Consider the following 7500-nt stretch of genomic DNA (forward strand, 5'->3'; position numbering starts at 1 on the left):
TTCTTCTTCTTCATCTCCATCTTCTTCTTTAGCGTCTTTTTTTTCTTCTTCTTTTTCTTCTTTTGTTTATTTTCCTCCTCCTCCTCCTCCTCCTCCTCCTCCTCCTCCTCCTCTATTTTTCATAACACAACCATTATTATTATTATTATTATTATTATTATTATTATTATTATTATTATTATTATTATTATTATTATTATTATTATTATTATTATTATCATGGAAATGGAGAAGAGATTAAGGAAGGAAAAAAAGATAATTGGAAAGGAGGAGGAGGAGGAGGAGGAGGAGGAAAGGGTCGCTGGAGGAGAGTTTGAGAGAGAGAGAGAGAGAGAGAGAGAGAGAGAGAGATTAGCGCTATATTGCAAGGCGTTATCAGCAGGAGGGGCATTAACAGAGGTGATAGTAGTAGTAGTAGTAGTAGTAGTAGTAGTAGTAGTAGAAGGAGGAGGAAGAGGAGGAGGAGGAGGAGAAGATTTTGCATGTTTCTACTTGTTAGGAAATATAAACAAGAAGATGAAAAAAATATACGAGAGAGAGAGAGTGTCAATCATCCACTATCTTTTCACAATTTCTCCTCCTTTTCTCTCTCTCTCTCTCTCTCTCTCTCTCTCTCTCTCTCTCTCTCTCTCTCTCTCTCTCTCTCTCTCTCTCTCTCTCTCTCCCAGGATTAGGAACTCGTGCCGGGTATTAAGGCTGCAACTGTCCTCCTCCTCCTCCTCCTCTTCCTCCTCCTCCTCCTCCTCCTCCTCCTCCTCCTCTCCTCTTCCTCCTCCTCCTCCTCCTCCTCCTCCTCCGCCTCCTCCTCCTGCCGTCAAACCCCTGCGACAACGATTATTAACACATTGCCGATTTTCTTCCGACCCACGGAGGAGGAGGAGGAAGAAGAGGAGGAGGAGGAGTTGGTGAAAAGGGTAAGGAAAAATTTACTCGCGGGATGAGGACAGGTGGAAAATGGAAAGAGGAGGAGGAGGAGGAGGAGGAGGAGGAGGAGGAGGAGGTGGAGTAGGAGGAGGAGGAGGAGGAGGAGATGCATTTATTTTATTGCATTTCTCTTTTTCTCAGTTCATGTCACACTCTCTCTCTCTCTCTCTCTCTCTCTCTCTCTCTCTCTCTCTCTCTCTCTCTCTCTCTCTCTCTCTCTCTCTCTCTCTCTAATCCCTTTAAATTTTCTCTCCTTCCTTATTTTTCCTTCAATTTCCTTCCTTCCTTCCATTCCTCTTCCATTCTTTCCTTCCTCTCTTTCCTTTCCTTCCAGCGAGATGTTATACGCTTCAAGTCCTTCCTCTGTTAACAATGAGCCTGGCGAACCTGTGATGTTAATGAGGTGTTTATATAATTAGTCTAACCAAGCTGTTATGGTAGCGATAATCGTGTCAACAGTTCTCTCAATTAATGGTTAAAAGCTAATATCACATACCAACTCAGTGGCTTTGTAATCACCCAAGCCAAACACTCTAATCTCCTTCAATCCCTAATTAGGTTTTCAATATAACACCAGATACATAAAGAAAATTCCAGTATGATTTCCTCTACTTTCCTAACTAACATATCCACACCAAACTATCTAATCTCCTTCCCTCCATAATTAGGTTTTCAATACAACATCAGATACATAAAGAAAATTCCAGTATGATTTCCTCTACTTTCCTAACTAACATATCCACACCAAACTATCTAAATACCTCTACTTTCCTAACTAACATATCCACACCAAACTATCTAAATACCTCTACTTTCCTAACTAACATATCCACACCAAACTATCTAAATACCTCTACTTTCCTAACTAACATATCCACACCAAACTATCTAAATACCTCTACTTTCCTAACTAACATATCCACACCAAACTATCTAATCTCCTTCACTCCATAATTAGGTTTTCAATACAACACCAGATACATAAAGAAAATTCCAGTATGATTTCCTCTACTTTCCTAACTAACATATCCACACCAAACTATCTAAATACCTCTACTTTCCTAACTAACATATCCACACCAAACTATCTAATCTCCTTCCCTCCATAATTAGGTTTTCAATACAACACCAGATACATAAAGAAAATTCCAGTATGATTTCCTTTACTTTCCTGACTTGCCTTTGAACACAGAACACTACATAAGGATATTTTTGTAAGTCTCTGGTTTGGCTCGGAAGCTTACTAACCCATCATGGTGAGTAAGGTTTGAATTTGATGTGCCGTCTCTCGTCTGCCTCACCCCTTCTTCTCTTCTACCTCCCTCTTCTCTTTTCTCTTTCTCTCTCTCCCTCTCCTATCTCCACTCCTCCTCTTCCTCATCTCTGTCCTTCTCTCCTTCCTTCCTTCATTCCTTCCTTTTCCTCTTCCTTACTTCTCTCCTTTTCCACATTTCCCTCCCCTTCACTTTTCCTCCTTCCTCCTCCTCCCCTTCACTTAGCCCCCTCTCTCTCTCTCTCTCTCTCTCTCTCTCTCTCTCTCTCTCTCTCTCTCTCTCTCTCTCTCTCTCTCTCTCTCTCTCTCTCTCTCTCCCTTCCTTCTCCCCTCCCCCCCCCTCCCCCCTGTTCGGACAAGGACCACGTTGTGTCGATAAGATAAGAGTGGTAAGGGAGGCGAGATAAGGAGAGAGAGAGAGATAAAGGAGGCAGGCGTACGAAGACTATCAAAACAAGGAAACACACACACACACACACACACACACACACACACACACACACACACACACACACACACACACACACACACACACACACACACACACACACACACACCTGTAACCTGGGCATTTCAATTTCTCAAGGTAAGGTGTTTGTGTTTGTGTGTTTGTTTGTGTGTTTGGTGGTGGTGGTGGTGGTGTTCGAACGTAGTGGTGGTGGTGGTGGTGATAACAGTGGTGATGAGGGGGGGTGATGAAGGGGGGGTGGGGGTTACTGGGGAGATTGCGTGTGTTTGTGTGTTTGTGTGTTAGTGTCAGTGTTGTATTAGCGGTGGTGGTGTTAGTAGTGGTGGTGTTAGTAGTGGTGTTGTTTGTGATGGTGGTGGTGATGGTGTTAGTGTGGTGATGGTGGTGGTGATGGTGATAGTGGTGGTGGTGGTGATTGTGTCGTGGTGGTGATGGTGGTGGTGATTGTGTCGTGGTGGTGATGGTGGTGATGGTGATGGTGGTGATGGTGGTGGTGATTGTGTCGTGGTGGTGATGGTGGTGGTGATGGTGATAGTGGTGGTGGTGGTGGTGTCGTGGTGGTGATGGTGGTGGTGATGGTGGTGATGCGATACTTACCTTTCCTTCCCTCCACCTGTAATTACCCTCCTTTCCCTTACCTCCCTCCTTCCCTCCCTTACCAACATTTCCTTACCTTACCTTACCTAACCTAACCTTACCTTACCTAACCTTACCTTAGCTATCCTTTCCTTACCTAACCTTACCTTAGCTATCCTTTCCTTACCTAACCTTACCTTAGCTATCCTTTCCTTACCTAACCTTACCTTAGCTATCCTTTCCTTACCTTACCTTACCTTACCTTACCTTACCTTACCTAACCTTAGCTATCCTTACCTTACCTTACCTTACTTTGCCTTCCTAACCTAACGTAACCTTACTTTACCTTACCTTACCTTACCTATCGACCTTACCTAACCTTACCTCTCCTGACCTAACCTTACCTTACCATACCATACCTTACCTTACCTTAACTTAACCCATCTTCCTTCCCTTCCCTTCCCTTCCTTTCCCTCAACATCCCATCCTTTCTCTTACATCACCTAAGCTCACCTCACCTCACCGTCCCTTCCCTTCCCTTCCCTTCCCTTCCCTTCCTTTCCCTCAACATCCCATCCTTTCTCTTACATCACCTAACCTCACCTCACCTCACCTTCCCTTCCCTTCCCTTCCCTTCCCTTCCCTTCCCTCCTACCCTCTCCCTCAGGTGTAAAGAAAATTGATTAGTTGAGGGAAGGAAAGGTATGCAGGTGTGCGAAGAGAAAATCATATAAACACACACACACACACACACACACACACACACACACACACACACACACACACACACACACACACACACATATGATACGCACACATATATTCGTTTACGTACATACACACATACATTATGCGTCCACTCATACATACATAGAAATTGGTACTATGTGCGTTTGTGTGCGTGTGATCGAATTAATTTTAGCGAGAAATAATGTAAAGAAAAAATGAGTTGATTAGTTGATTAGTTGAAATTAGTTGATAAAAACGAAAGTTGACGTGAGGAAGAATAAAGGAAGGGGTTGATAAAGAGAGAAAAAGACATGAAGCAAAAGGAAAATACAGGAAAAATACAAATAAATGAAAAATACAGGAAAATGTTGAAAAATAAAGAAAAGATACAAAAACAGGAAATTAAAACGACGCGAAAATCAATGAAAAAAAATGAATCGAATAAAAATGAAAAAAACAAACAAATAAATAAATAAAAGATAAGAAATGAACCGTTGATGTAAACAGTAAACTAGGGAAAAATACTATTATTATTATTATTATTATTATTATTATTATTATTATTATTATTATTATTATTATTATTATAGTGCCTGAAAAATGGAATAGTTAATAATAGTTTTGTTTACTGATATATTCGTTTGTTTGTTTGTTAGCAATTTTAAATGATCAGAGAGAGAGAGAGAGGGGATTACGACCAACTTTATTGATAGTTTGCACACACACACTCTCTCTCTCTGCTTTTACATTATGAAATACCTGTCCTTTCATAACTCTTTCATACATTATTTCACAGAGAGAGAGAGAGAGAGAGAGAGAGTGCAAACTATCAATAAAGCTCGTTATAATCCTCCCTACTCTCTCGCTCTCTCTCTCTCTCTCTCTCTCTCTCTCTCTCTCTCTCTCTCTCTCTCTCTCTCTCTCTCTCTCTCTCTCTCTCTCTCTCTGTCCAATCCCATCTCACCTCCTTCATAATCCTCTCTCCGGCTCTTAATCCATTTCCAATCCTCTTTCTCTCTCTCTCTATTTCCTCTTTCGACATGTATCTCCTATTTATTTACCGTCTCCTCCTCCTCCTCCTCCTCCTCCTCCTCCTCCTCCTCCTCCTCCTCCTCCTCCTCCTCTTCCTCCTCCTCCTCCTGGAATGCAAGATATATTGTTGAAAGAAAGCATATCGTCACAATCTCTCTCTCTCTCTCTCTCTCTCTCTCTCTCTCTCTCTCTCTCTCTCTCTCTCTCTCTCTCTCTCTCTCTCTCTCTCTCTCTCTCTCTCTCTCTCTCTCTCTCTCTCTCTCTCTCTCTCTCTCTCTCTCTCTCTCTCTCTCTCTCTCTCTCTCTCTCTCTCTCTCATGATAAATCAGATGCATAAATCTTTTCTTGGATCGGAAGAGGAGGAGGAGGAGGAAGAGGAGGAGGAGGAAGAAGGAGATAGGAAGCAGTGGAGATTAGAGGGATAAGCTGGAGGAAGAGAGGAGAAGAGTGAAGGAGGGAATGGAGGAGAGAAGGAAGGGAGGGAAGGAGGGAGAACAGGATAGAAGGAGAGAACGGACTTTTTTTATTCTTTACAGCTAAGGAGACAGTTCAAGGGCGTAAAGAATAAAAGAAAAAAAAAAAGGCCTACTCACTGCTCCCGAACAGAGGTCAAAGGAGTGTCCAAAAACAGAGGTCAATTCCGGGAGGAGAGGATTGAGGGAACAAGGGGAGGGAAGAATGCGTTAGGATTAGAGAGTGGAGTAAACAGGAAAATAAACAAACAAATAAACTCGTAGATGAATAAATGATAAACACACTGAACTAACCAATACATTAACAGTGAAACGAAATTATGAAGTGTTGCTAGAGAGGCCTAAAGCGATCCCGGGCGATTCTTTAAGACAGTACAAGACAAAACCCTGGGTGAGAATGGGACGTTACCTTACCTTACCTTACCTGACCTGACCTTTCCTTACCTAACCTTACCTTACCTAACCTGACCTTGGCTTTCCTTACCTTACCTAACCTAACCTTACCTTACCTAACCTGACCTTGGCTTTCCTTACCTTACCTAACCTTACCTTACCTTACCTAACCTGACCTTGGCTTACCTTACCTTACCTTACCTAACCTGACCTTGGCTTTCCTTACCTTACCTAACCTTACCTTACCTTACCTAACCTGACCTTGGCTTTCCTTACCTTACCTAACCTTACCTTACCTTACCTAACCTGACCTTGGCTTTCCTTACCTAAACTAACCTGACCTTACCTTACCTTACCTTACCTTACCTTACCTTACCTTACCTTACCTTACCTTGCCTTACCTAACCTAACCTGACCTTACCTTACCTAACCTTACCTTACCCCACCTTACCTTACCTAACCTGACATAAACTAACATTACCCGACCTTACCTTATCCTACCTTACCTTGCTCTACCTTACCTCACCTTCCTAACCTAACGTAACCTTACTTAAGACGTTTAGATAAAGATATTAGTGAGCTCTTTGACAGTGGAGAGGTGAGGTAAAGTGGGGGGGGGAGGGGGGGAGGCATACTTGGAGGTTGTGGTGAGAGAGATTCAAGAGAAGGAGATGGATTGAGTGGAGGGAGATAGAAGAGCCATTTACAGAGGCATAGCTTGACTTATGACTCGCAGCATGGATTCAGTAAGGGTAGATCCTGACTAACTATCTCATCCTTCTCGAACACAGTACTTGAGGCGGTATATGCAGATGAAAACTATGATATAATACATTTTTATTTAAGTAAGGCGTTCGACAAGCAGCATGGATTCAGTAAGGGTAGATCCTGACTAACTATCTCATCCTTCTCGAATACAGTACTTGAGACGGTATATGCCCTTGTGCTGTCTCCTTTGCTGTAAAAAAAAATGCAAAGAGAAGACAGAAGGAAAGTAGACGGGTAGAGAGGAGGGAGATGAAACGAAGGTAGATAGTGTGAGATGAGGGAGGCTGAAGAAAAGTAGATGGTGAAGGGGTTAGGAGGAGAGGGAAAGTAGATGGGTTGAGGTGAGGGCGGTACAGGGAAAGGAAAACACGGATGAAAGAAAGATTGAATAGGAAAGTTGAACAAAATAGAAATCACGTTAGAATTGAACTGAAGGCAAACGAGTGGAGTGAAATATGGTGGATGGGTGGACGGGAAGGCGAGGAAAGAGACTGGTGGAGGAGGGAGGTTAGAGACGGTGTGTGTGTGTGTGTGTGTGTGTGTGTGTGTGTGTGTGTGGAGGCAAGCATGGGGGGGACTTGGCTAATCTCCTGGTTTTACTTTTCCATTTGTCTTCCTGTCTTTCTTTGCCTCGTGTCTCTCTCTCTCTCTCTCTCTCTCTCTCTCTCTCTCTCTCTCTCTCTCTCTCTCTCTCTCTCTCTCTCTCTCTCTCTCTCTCTCTCTCACACACACACACACACACACACACACACACACACACACAAGACACTTTGCACCACAAATTGCTTGTTTGGTGTTCTCTCACACTTAATTGGCCGGTGTCTTGAGGCCTCACTGCGGCAACACACACACACACACACACA

The 7500-nt window shown here is 43.0% G+C and overlaps 2 long non-coding RNA genes across 3 annotated transcripts; both read right to left on the reverse strand.

Annotated features, from left to right (window-relative positions):
• Nucleotides 1-3222: 3222 nt before the first annotated feature.
• On the reverse strand, nt 3223-4553 carry LOC126986344 (uncharacterized). The gene is made up of 3 exons (XR_007739592.1): nt 3836-4553; nt 3540-3745; nt 3223-3489 (listed from the first exon to the last, which is right to left on the reverse strand). It is a non-coding gene; the product is annotated as an uncharacterized LOC126986344 (long non-coding RNA).
• An 808-nt stretch (nt 4554-5361) lies between these two features.
• Nucleotides 5362-7311, reverse strand: LOC126986347 (uncharacterized). Of its 2 annotated transcripts, none has more exons than XR_007739613.1 (4): nt 6286-7311; nt 6156-6190; nt 6056-6090; nt 5362-5955 (listed from the first exon to the last, which is right to left on the reverse strand). It is a non-coding gene; the product is annotated as an uncharacterized LOC126986347 (long non-coding RNA). The 2 variants fall into 2 exon arrangements; XR_007739612.1 differs by having other exon boundaries at nt 5362-6005.
• Nucleotides 7312-7500: the final 189 nt, after the last annotated feature.

The sequence above is a fragment of the Eriocheir sinensis genome, chromosome 61 (assembly GCF_024679095.1).
Source record: "Eriocheir sinensis breed Jianghai 21 chromosome 61, ASM2467909v1, whole genome shotgun sequence".
NCBI classification, from domain to species: Eukaryota; Metazoa; Arthropoda; class Malacostraca; order Decapoda; family Varunidae; genus Eriocheir; species Eriocheir sinensis.